This window comes from Nycticebus coucang, chromosome 7 (assembly GCF_027406575.1).
Source record: "Nycticebus coucang isolate mNycCou1 chromosome 7, mNycCou1.pri, whole genome shotgun sequence".
NCBI lineage: Eukaryota > Metazoa > Chordata > Mammalia > Primates > Lorisidae > Nycticebus > Nycticebus coucang.
In genome coordinates, this window is record NC_069786.1 from 51,936,461 (window position 1) to 51,949,504 (window position 13,044).

A 13,044-nucleotide genomic window follows, 5' to 3' on the forward strand; every position below is an offset into this window, starting at 1 on the left:
GAAGGGTAGACTATAATACCTGTCAAAACTTAATTTATATCATACATCATCTATGAGGGACAGCCATTCACCAGCTTGTATTTTGGGGTTTTTTTTTGAGACAGAGTCTCAAGCTGTCACCCTGGGTAGAGTGCTGTAGCATCACAGCTCACAGCAACCTCAAACTCTTGGGCTTAAACGATTCTCTTGCCTCAGCCTCCCAAGTAGCTGGGACTACAGGCATCTGCCACAATGCCTGGCTATTTTTTTCTTTTTTTTTTTTTTATTAATTTTAAATCATAGCTGTGTACATTAATGCAATCATGGGGCACCATATATTGGCTTTATAAACAGTTTGACACATTTTCATCACACTGGTTAATATAGCCTTCCTGGCATTTTCTTAGTTATTGTGTTAAGACAGTTATATTCTACATTTACTAAGTTTCACACGTACCCTTGTAAGATGCACCACAGGTGTAATCCCACCTATCACACCCTCCCTCCACCCATCCTCTCCTCTCCCTCCGCTCCCTCTCCCCAGTCCCCAAATTCTTAGGTTATCATTGGGTTATAGCTTTCATATGAAAGCCAAAAATTAGTTTCATAGTAGGGCTGAGTACATTGGATACTTTTTCTTCCATTCTTGAGATACTTTACTAAGAAGAGTATGTTCCAGCTCCATCCATGTAAACGTGAATGAGGTAAAGTCTCCATCTTTCTTTAAGGCTGCATAATATTCCATGGTGTACATATACCACAGTTTATTAATCCATTCGTGGATCGATGGGCACTTGGGCTTTTTCCATGACTTGGCAATTGTGAATTGGGCTGCAATAAACATTCTGGTGCAAATATCTTTGTTGTAATGTGATTTTTGGTCTTCTGGGTATATACCTAGTAGAGGGATTATAGGATTGAATGGCAGGTCTATTTTTAGATCTCTAAGTGTTCTCCAAACATCTTTCCAAAAGGAATGTATTAATTTGCATTCCCACCAGCAGTGCAGAAGTGTTCCCTTTTCTCCACATCTACGCCAACATCTCAGGTCTTGGGATTTTGTGATATGGGCTAATCTTACTGGAGTTAGATGGTATCTCAAAGTAGTTTTGATTTGCATTTCTCTGATGATTAAAGATTATGAGCATTTTTTCATATGTCTGTAGGCTGTGCACCTGTCTTCTTCAGAGAAGTTTCTCTTCAAGTCCCTTGCCCAGCCTGCGATGGGATTACTTGTTCTTCTCTTGCTTATACGTTTGAGTTCTCTGTGGATTCTGGTTATTAAACCTTTGTCGAAGACATAACCTGAAAATATCTTCTCCCATTCTGAGGGCTGTCTTCTTGCTTTACTTACTGTGTTCTTGGCTGTGCAGCTGCCTGGCTATTTTTTGTGTTGTTGTTTTTGCAATTGTTGTTGTCTAGCAGGCCCTGGCTAATTTTGAACTTGCCTGCCTCGATGTATATGGCCAGCACCCTAACTACTGAGTATGGGCACCCAGTCATCAGCTTGTTTTCCAATGATCTTTACTTCCTTGGATCTTAAAAGAGAGAAAGAAAGAGAGGGAGAAAGAAAAGAAAAAACATCTTGTATTACTAATGTGAACTATCATTATAAATGTGATTCTTTGGGGTAATATTTTGAAATCTACATTGTGTCTGTATTTTTCTTCTCCCTGTAATTTGCAATTGCGCCTCTCCCGTAAGTTAGTCTCCTGCTAGGTGATCATTTGATCATTATCCTAGAAAGAGGCAAAAAGAACAAATAAAAAAACTCTAAAGGTATTTCTGGCTTTCTCTAATAAAAGATTGAATTCTCAAGAGAAGGGTTTCAAAGTATATGGAAGAAGCTTCAAAGGGAAAAGGATTGTCCTGAAACTAAAAAATGTATCTTCATTGACATGTATAAGGAGAGAGAAAAACAGAAAATGATCAGTTTCCTGAGTGAGAAGCAAGAAACTGGAAACTGATACTAGAGAGATAGCTCAAGAAAGAAGAGGCCTAGAGTAGACATGGCAAAAGATCCCATGAGGTCATGGTGTTGGCATCCAGGTGTGTCATGGGAGATGAGTCATTGCATAAATACTCTCTAGACCTCACTCGTCTGTACCAGAGATTACACTAGTTCTTTTTTCCAAGTCTATCCCAAGGAAGCCAAAGTGACTTGTCAGGGCTTGTGTGGGAGCCACCAGGAAGGGTCTGGTTTTTTTGTTCTCTGTGCTTAAACATGGAAAAATGTAAACTGCTACCACAAGGCAAAAATCAGCTGGAGAAGAGAGCCCACTCAGAGAAAGTGGATCCAAGAGATGAAGGAGAATTTGGGTGCTAAAGACCTTCGAGCTTAAAGTCTAGAGCTAGAGCTATCACTGGCCTCACGAGTCATATGAGTAAATTTGGTCTTTCTTAGCTAGCATGAGTTTGGGTTGAATTTTCTACCATTTGATTTAGAAAGAGCCATAATTGATATGTTTATTACCAGTATCTGTTCAAGGTCTTAGTGCTTTGAAGTGCAGAACTTCTCTTGTTGACTGACATCAGTGCATACACATATGATATTGATTTATTATGCTTACTACTACAGGACAGAGTAAAGGGAGATTTAATATTATCACATATGTGACATGTCAGAATCAACTGGAATGCTCATTTTTTGGTTAAATTTCCAGGGAGGATGGAACTCTTCTTACCACAGAGATATTAAACCTTCCTATCACCAATGCAGAAAATTCAAGGTGGAGATATGTATAGAATAGATTTTGTTCCCTGTGTATCTCCCACCTTTTCATTGCTGCACCCCCACCTGCAGCTTCCAGTGCTAGTCAACTAATAATGATTCCCCAGATTGTTCATGATGCTTTACGCATTAGCACCTCTGTGCCAACTATTTCCTTAACCTGGAATAAACATCCTATACTGTCCACCCTTTAAGACTCAGCTCAAGTATCCTGGCCTCTGTGAAATTTCACCTGACACTGTCTTGTTCCTCATACCTCCCACATACATACTCTAAAATCGATCACTCACTTAGGTCCCGTACTGTGTATCCTTCTATTATGGCCTCTATGCAATTTTTTTGTTGTTTATTCCTCTAGCTCTTCTACTATTAGATTGAGCTACATGAGGCCACGAGTATTCTCTAATTCATTTTGCAATTTTTAAGGGGCTGGCCATTAAGCTATCAATAACTATCTATGAATAGTGGAAATAAATAATTTGATACATTAAATAAATGAGAGGAAGCAGAGAGATTCATAGATTTTTATAGCTGGGAGCTTAGAATTCATCTAATCCTTGTGAATTAATGATTGCAAGAGGGACTTTACCTAACAATTGCAATCAGTGTAACTGGCTTATTGTACCCTCAATGAATCCCCAACAATAAAAAAAAAAAAAAAAAAAAAAAAAAAATCAGTGGTTGCCAGGGTTTGGGGAGAAGGGAGGAATGAATAGGTGGCGCACAGGGGCTATGTTGGCAGTGAAACTGCTCTCCACGTTACTATAAGGGTGGATATAAAAGGGCTGTCCGGAAAGGATCCAGCCTCGTAATAGGAAAAATAGACATATGTGGCTGGATACTTTCTGGACATTCCTGGGATGATATTATACATTTGTTGAAACTCCGAGAATGTGCCGTGCAGAGTAAAACCTAATGTATACTGTGAACCTTGGTTGCTAATGTGCTTCCTTAATTGTAACAAATGTACCCTGCTGATTGGGATATTGATGGTGGGGCAGTGAGAGCATGTGGTAGGGGAGGGAGTATGTGAAACTGTATTTTTGACTCCCCCCACCCTTTTTTTTTAATGAATCAAGTCTGCTCTAAAAAAAAAAAAAAAAAAATTCTAAAAGGATTAAAGTTTTAATTTTGTCAGGATTCATCATATGATAGCATTCTATATTTTAGACTTTCATTAAGGTAATAATATAATACAAAGTATAAGAATTCTTATTCTTTAAATTTGCCTTCTCTATTTTAAGTTGAAGATCTTCTTTCTATTCCTTTTAAGCATTTTTCTTCTATATGATTGCTTCCCAAATCTATACAATATTTGTGACTACACAGTATTTATAATAGCCAAGAACCAAAACATTAGTTCAAATAGTAAATAAATTTTAAACACTTTAAGGATCCAAGTTAAATATAACTGGAAAATAGAGCCTTCACTCACTTTATACAAACATACTCACATATGCACACTCATATCCATACTCTTGAATAATTGCATGGTTTCAGCATTTTTGTTTGTTTGGAAAGGGAGTTTCTGTTACTTGAAAAGTTTACTGGATGGATCCTTACAGACCTGAAGGAATCTTGGCATGTGTAGAAGCAAGAGGAGGAATAAAGTGGCAATCAACAATAACTCTGCAGAAAAATGTTCCCAATTTTCTCCATTTAGCATAGACTCAGTACAAATTACATTAGGTTTGAAGAATATTTCTCTTCTTTAATGTGAATTGTCCTTAATATTATAATAATTATTATCCCTTGGTGTGTATATATATGCATACACACACACACAAGTGTGTGCGTATGTGTGTATGTAGAATCCAAGAGATGATCAAGAAGAGTAAGCCGACAAATCTTCATTGCTGCTGCTGGGCAAGAATTTGAAGGAAAACTCTACAGGGCTATGCTGTGGGAGTCCTTCTGAGATATTATTCTAGACTGCCTAGCTTAAACTTTGGAAAAGGTATTGCCAAAAAAAATAAAAAAATATCCTGTGGATTGCACTGGTTGGGAAAGAAGGATGGACACTTTCTAAGATAAATGACCACGAGTAAGGAATAAAATTGTAAAGATGTGTACTGCAGAGATATGAGAAGAGATGTATCCAAAGAGAAAAGTATATAATGGTGAACTCTGAGACAAGCAACCAGGGCCAGGACTCGGGGTATGCTTGTAAGGGGACACCTGCAAGATTTTTCAGTTCTTTTTGTTGTCGTTGCTCGCTTTGTTGGAAAGGGGGAAAGTTTCATTTAGTGACATAGAGACATATAACCTTAAACCTCCTGCACGTTGTACCTCCCACAGGCCAGAATTGTGGTCCCAGCATCCAGGAGAGTTTTGGCAGTTAGCAGGGAAGTTAGTGGATGCCTGCAGAGGAGCATGCAGGAGAATGTCTACCTCAAACCAGCTATAGGTAAACAGATCACTCAGTAACAGACATGGGGAAAACAAAACAAAACAACCTTCTTTCCTGAAGGAATCAGAATTTCCTGTCAATTTTACCTTTAAACACCACCCTCCCCCACATACACACACACAAAATTAAAAAATAGAAATGTGGCTGTTTCTTCCTTTTTTGATTTTCATCTTCTCATACCTGGACTTTGACTTATGTAGCCTCCTGTCACCAGTCACTCTTGCCCCAGTGTGTCCTACTCCACACCTTCTCCAAGCCTGTCTTGGTCAAGAGCCTGGGCTCAGGTTCCTCCCCAGTGCTCTGCCAGTAACACCAGTAAAACCTTTCTTCCTGGTTATTGTACTCACGATTTCTATTGAAAGCTGCTCCTTTCATTCAGAACTATTCAAAGCTAGTGGATGGGGCCATTTGTAGAACCATTTAAAATGTGTTATTTTTGTTCAGCTAAGAAGTATCATTAAAGTCATTTGTCATACTAAGAGGATTTCATTTAAAGATTTACCCATTTAAAGATTGCCTAAGTTTTCAATATTGAGACAGATGGTACCACAGTAAAAGTTGTAATGCCCTTGAAAAGCTATCAGTTTTGTTTGGAAAAGTAAATGTTCCTATAGTGATCAATAAAGCTTGTGCTATACATGTCTGTAATAATTGTATACTTCCATCAAATGTCTCTGATCCTAGATGAATCTGCTTCAGGAGAGATGGCAATATGGCATCTGATAGACAGCATCATGAGATCTGTGAACACAGATTTTGGATACAAATGGATTTGTTCTGATGCATTAGTTGGGGAATTCTAGGGCTCTTGATCTCTGTACTAAATAAACCATCATCATGTTATATCAGGATATTTATGACACACACAGCCCACTTAATTTCCTGAATATTAGTTAGTTACAGCATTTTTCAAAAATCTTCTATGAAGTTAAATTTATGTTCAATTTCTGACATGCATAATAGACAAAGTTATAAATAGAAAAGAAAGGAAGAACCTGAAAATATCTTCCTTCATCTATCCTGATAATCCATGACTTTGTAAAAGGACCCAGCCATAGCTTTGGATTCCAGCCTGCAATTCCCATGACACTTCTTTATTATATCTCTAGTCTATCTTGATTGAATAGACAGCATAAAGCTAGTATATATAGTCTTGTCCTCATCTGTATCACGGAGAAGTACATAACAGATGTCTTCATAAATACCATTGATGTAAGATTTCTCCTATATCAACAATGACTTTTTAATACATTCAACTCTGGTATTTAGTTTATATGCCTTACATTCAAAAGTTCTTCACCCACTGCTGCCCACATATGCTGACAACTGTTCTGATCCCAGCAGGAGTAACAGATTTTATTTCTTAAGCATTGCAAAACTACGACCAGAGTGTTATTATTAGAAGAAAGATCCTCATACTGGCTTTGCAATAGAGGGAAAACAAAGAATTGAGATGAAAATAACCTAGCAAATTAAAAAATGTCCCACATTTTTAAAATTGTCATTCAGTTTGGTTTTCAAAGGGAATATATTCAAATGCTCAAATTTCAAAAGGTACAAAATTATGTATGGAGAATAATTTATATTGTATCTGTGTTCTCCTGTTATTAAATTCTTCCCAAGCTAAATCAATGTTATAAAATGATTGTGTCTTCCCACGGGGTAGTCCATGTATATATAAGCACATATATGTTTGAGTGCATATCTTGTCTATTTTTTCTTAACAACTTATCTTGGGGATAGATTAGTGTAAGTATATAAAGAGCTTTTAATTTTTTCTGGTTTGCATACTATTGCATTGACAGAATATACATGATTTATTTTTATCAGTAACAAGTAGATGGACATTTAAGTTGTTTCTAGTCCTTTGCCAGGAGGAAGACATCTTTGTACCTATATCACTTTGCTTATGGGTAGGTATTTCCTTAGAATAAACTCCTAAAAGTGAAATTTCCTGGTTAAAGCTATGTGTATTCTGTAAGGAATGCAATTCACTTCTTTCTGAACTATAATTTTAAAAGATTCAAAAGACCATGCCTGTAATCCTAGTACTTTGGGAGGCCAAGGTAGGTGGTTTGCCTGAGCTCAGGAGTTCAAGACCAGCCTGAGCTAGAGAGAGACCCCGTTTCTATAAATAGCCAAGTGTTTTGGTGGGAGCCTATAGTCCCAGCTACTTGGGAGGCTGAGGCAAGTGGATCTCTTGAGCCCAAGAATTTGACGTTGGTGTGAGCTATGATGCTACAGCACTCTACCTAGGGTGACAGTGAGACTCTGTCTCAAAAAAAATTTTTTTTTCAAAAGAAACAAAAGGATAAATTTTGAAAAGTAAGTCTCCTTTACAACTTGTTTGCCCAATTACACATCTTCTTTCCCCAAGAGCAAATAATACCACTTCTTATACATCCATTCAGACATTTTACACAGACCCATGTACAGACAGACACACACACACATATAAATATGCATGTGTACACACATGGAAGTTCATAAAGAGAATTTAGTTTATTCATTCAGATTTGTATTTTCCTCTTCATTGTATTCTGAAAAAGTCAGAAGGTTCTTACCAAGATGATGGGTCAAAGGATTCAGTGTAACTTTTTAAGACAGGAACATACTGCTCCTGTCTCATACATCATCATCATTTAAAGTGATCATATAGGCCAGGCGTGGTGGCTCACAGCTGTAATAGTAGCACTCTGGGAGGCCAAGGCAGATGGATTGCTTGAGCTCAGGAGTTCTGAAACCAGCCTGAGCAAGAGTGAAACCTCATCTCTACTAAAAATAGAGAAAAAAAAAAAACTAGCTTAGCATGGTGGGACACACGTGTAGTCCCAGCTACTCAGGAGGCTGAGGCCAGAGGATTGCTCAAGCCCAAGAGTTTGAGGTTGCTGTACGGCAACCATGGCACTCTACTCAGGGTGAAAGCTTGAGACTGGCTCAAAAATAAATAAATAAATACATAAATAAAGAAATCACACAAATTTCACCAATTTTCTCTCCGGACATCTGTTCTGTCTGGAGGGAAGTGAGGCTATAGATAAATAGCCTTGCACTGTCCTCAGCCAAACATTTTCCTACAAGATTCACTTTATATAGCATTTGCCTTTTATGTCTGGCAAACAGACATAGTTGCTCTGTAATCCTCTCCTCCTCCTAGGGATTGCTTCCCCCTTTTTCTTGCGTTGGATACCCTGTTTCCTCTGCCCCATGCAATCCTCTTTCTCTTAATGTTGTGTCTCTGTCCCACTTCCACGCTCTTGCATGCATTTCTCTCTCAGAATATATCTTCCAATAACCCCACAGCATCCAAAAGTGTCCAGGAAGTAAATTTTTCTTTAAGGTCTTGCATTTCTGAAAATATTTTTGTTCTTCCTTTCTTTCTGACTAATGGTTTGGCTGGTAATAAAGTTCTAGGTGGGAAATGCATTTTTTTTCCCAGAAATTTATAGGCATTGCTCCAGTCTTACTATTAAATCCAATGCCATGCGATTTCTGCCCGATTTTTTTGTTCTCTGGAAACATCCATGATTTTCTCTTTGTCCTTGGTGCTCTAGAAAATCCCAGTGACATGCCTTGATGCAATTTTATTTTCATCCATTGTATTAAATGCTGGATAGGTTTTTCAATCTAGAAACTACAGTTTGGGGGGGATTTTCTTAAACTACTTCATTAATGTTTTCCTTATGTATGCTTTCCTTTTTTCTCCCTTTCTGAAACTCCTTCTTTTCTTAAATGTTGAACCTCTTAGAATGATTCTACAATTTTCCTATTTCTTCTCTACTCATCTTATTTTGTTTTTTGTTGCATTTTCTGAAAAAATTGCTCAGTTTTACTTTCTAACTCACATTCTTTTTTTAAGTTTTATTTATTTATTTAGTTTAGTTTGTTTGTTTATTGAGACAAAGTTTTACTCTCTTACTCCAGCTAGAGTGCAGTAGTGTCTGCAGAGCTTACCGTAACCTCAAACTCCTGGGCTCAAATGATCCTCCTACCTTAGCCTCCTAAGTATCTGGGACTACAGGGAGTGCCACTAGCTAATTTTTCCTATTTTTAGTAGAGATAGGGTCTCATTCTTGCTCAGGCTAGTCTCAAACTTTTGAACTCAAACAATCCCCTTGCCTTGGCCTCCCAGAGTACTAGAATTACAGGCCTGAGTCACTATTTCTGGCTTATTTATTTATTTTTAATGTGGCAAAATATACATAATGTAGAATTTACCATTTAATCAATTTTGAATGTACAATTCAGTGGTATTAAGTGTACTCACGTTGTGTGTAACTATCACCACCATCTATCCATCTCTAGAATTTTTTCATTTTCCTAAACTATAATTATGTAAATTATGTACCCATTGAACAAAAACCCCTATTCAGAAAGATGTGCAAATGCTATCCCAACTGATATAAAGGACTTAAGCGTCCCCAGATAGTGGTATCCACTGGAGATCCTGGAACAAATCCCCCGTGGACACTGAGAAACAACTGTACATTTTATTTATCCATTTTTGCTGATGAATGCTTCGTTTGCTTCTACATTTTGCCTGTTGTAAGTAATACTGCTATGATCTCTGGTTTATCTTTTTTTTTAATATTAAAACTAACATATTTTTTCCTTTTTAAAGAGTTCTCTTTTTCTCTGTGTGATCCATTTAGATTTTTTTTCAAGGTTACAATATCTTTGTTTAATCTCTGAGGATGTGAATGGTAGTGTGTATGCATAGGCATATGAATATATGTACCCATATATTTTTAAAATTATTTCTCTCTGCCTAGTATCCATTTCCTCAAGTTGCATTTGATTGTTTACTTCCATCTTTCTTTTCCATGTTAGACATTTGTACCTACTTAAGAAGGAGAGACTAAGAAGCTGACTGGGAACTCTGCACGCATAACCTTGAGTTTTATTACAAGATAATCTGGGAAAGCTGTTTGCTGGACATCCTTGTTCACAACATTTTGATGTCTATCCAATTGATATGATCAAGCTAACAGAGAAAAGTCTACCTCTGTCCTTTCTGGAGGTTAGGGATCTGGCTGCCAATGTCCTGGGAGTTGAGCAGGGAAAGACGGACGAAGGAATATTTTCAACAGAATATACTCAGGCTTCCAATGTGCCCAGCCATTGTCAGTCCAGAAACGCTATTGTGCTTTCTCCAGAAAATAAAACTACAGACGTACAACCAATTGGGGAGAGTCAATCCCTTAGTTACATAAGTTGGTAGAGAGACTAAGGAGATGACTGCTTCTCCATCAGTTTTCAATGCATCCTTCCTATTTTAGCATTCACCACCATTCCTCCATTTTCAGTTCCATGATCATCTGGAGGTACCACTTCTTGAAACTTTGGAGGTGGCGGCACCCGTAGCTCAGTGAGTAGAGCGCCAGCCTCATACACTGAGGCTAGAGGGTACAAACCTGGCCCAGGCCTGCTAAAACAACAATGACAACTGCAACAACAACAACAACAAAAATAGCCGGGCACTGTGGCGGGCGCCTATAGTACCAGCTACTTAGGAGGCTGAGGCAAGAGAATCCTTAAGCCAAGAATTTGAGGTTGCTGTGAGCTGTGACATCACAGCACTGTACCAAGGGAGACATGGTGAGACTCTGTCTCAAAAAAAAAAAAAAAGAAAAGAAAGAAACGTTGGAGGATTCTGTTGTGTTGTTGGTAATGTTCTTCAGCTTTAACCCATGACCAGCTTAGTTGTCTCTCTCTGAGGTCTGTAAAGGCAATCAGGTTTCATCCACCAATTTTCTAGTTTTCAAAAGTATCTTGTTGGCGGCGCCTGTGGTTCAAAGGAGTAGGGCGCTGGTCCCATATGCCAGAGGTGGAGGGTTCAAACCCAGCCCCAGCCAAAAATTGCAGAAAAAAAAAAAAAAGTATCTTGCTCTGTCTCATTTATTTCTCCTCATCTTTTTTGTGTCTTAAAAAAAAAAAAAAAGTCCAAGATTGCTGTAACAGAATTTCCTGAAATGGTGACAGTGAATGTGTATGTGTGCAGTCCTCCTTCTAACCCTAAGCTGCCACAGCAGAGTTAATGCTTGCTGGGAAAAAAGGAAAAGGATCTTCTTGATTCACCAAACTTACAATAGATTTAAGGATTTATTTTATTATTATTTTTGAGAGTTTCCCTATGTTGCCCCTGGTAGAGTGCCACGGCATCAGAGTTCATAGCAACCTCAAACTCTTGGGCTTAAGTGATTCTCTTGCCTCAGCCTTCCAGGTAACTGGGACTACAGACGCCCACCACAATGTCTGGTTATTTTTTTGTTATCATTGTCATTGTTGTGTAGCTGGCCTGGGCCACCGGGTTCAAATCCACCAGTCCCAATGCATGTGGCCGGAACCCTAACCACTGAGCTACAGGCGCTGCACCAGATTTAAGGATTTAGAATTTAGTTTTATGCCAGTAATTAATGTTGCCTTATCGAAAATTCTTTCATTTCCCATTTTAAGGTAATATTTAGAATAAATTGGCTTGATATTGTACAAGCCTATAATGTAGTTTGGGCCTACAAAATACGAAGTGCCCATTCTGACTAGCCAATTGATACTTTAATAAATAAATCTATTTTTAAAAAATGAATGGGAAATTTGCATACAGATACTCTCTTAGAAGAAATAATCATTGAGATTATTATACTTACCTATGATGGATTTTAAATTACCCTGTTTTCCCAAAAATAAGACATCCTCCGAAAATAAGACCTACTTACAGGAAAGATAAGATGTCCCCTGAAAATAAGACCTAGCGCATCTTTGGGAGCACACCTTAAAATAAGACACTGTCTTATTTTGGGGGAAACAGGATATACATGATTTGAGTTGCATGGTCCCCACTTATCAAGAAAGGCTCTTCTAGGTGATAGTTTTGAAGAATGTATATATATATTCTTCACTGCAAATGGTCAAATTCAAGTAGGAATGCAGTAATCCAATGAATCTACAATAAAAAAATAAATAAATAAAAATGGCACCTGCTTATTACCCAGATATATCTGTTCCCTCTGCTTCATTTTAGTCATAGCTATTTAATTTCCTGAAACAAAAAACAAACAGATTTTTCACTAATGTCAGTACTGCAGAGCTAGCATAGGACAGAAGAGCCAGCTGTACTTGATTTCATCTTATGCATCATCAACAAAATTGGCAGCTAAGTTCTGATTTCAGAGTCTTTATGGTTAATGATGAGGTACAAGCTGTGCTTGATTTTCAGATACAAGACTGATCTTACTTTGCTGACAGAAAAATCTATTTTTGATTGTAAATTGAGCAAATTTGATGCAAGATTATTGATGTAGGATAAAAGCAGATTATGAAGATATCATTTTTAGACACATCTCTAACCCTAAAACCACTTAAATGTATTCTTATTGTTATTGTCATCATCATTCTTACAGTTATTAGCATTAGGATGATGGAACCTAAGCATTTAACTAAGATCGCAGTTTTCTTAATGAGTCACATATCGATAAGTATTATACTAACTTAAGAATGTGACTGCAATGAGAAGCATCAGCAGAACTAATTAGCAGCTGATTTTATTAGCATCTCTCTTCTGGGTTATAATGATAATTCAAAATCACATTGCAGGTGGTCACAGGTAAAATCTAACATTATATAAAGAATAGTGAAGCAGAAAGGTATGAAAGAGAGGAAAAATACTTCCTTGATTATAAGCTCTTGGACAATAGATATTATATCTCAGTCACTGCTTAAAACGACTATTATATTTTTAAATATATATAAATTAATTTGATCATACTTGCTAATGGTGTACCTTTGAACATTTTTTAGAGGCAGCAATATTGGCCATGTGCAGAGTTATATAGTTATAAAATGTTGTCTTATATTTTTCATCTTATGTTTGTGTTTTGCCATCTTATCCGCATTTAGGAGCTCCCATTACAGCTCCTCAGGTCTT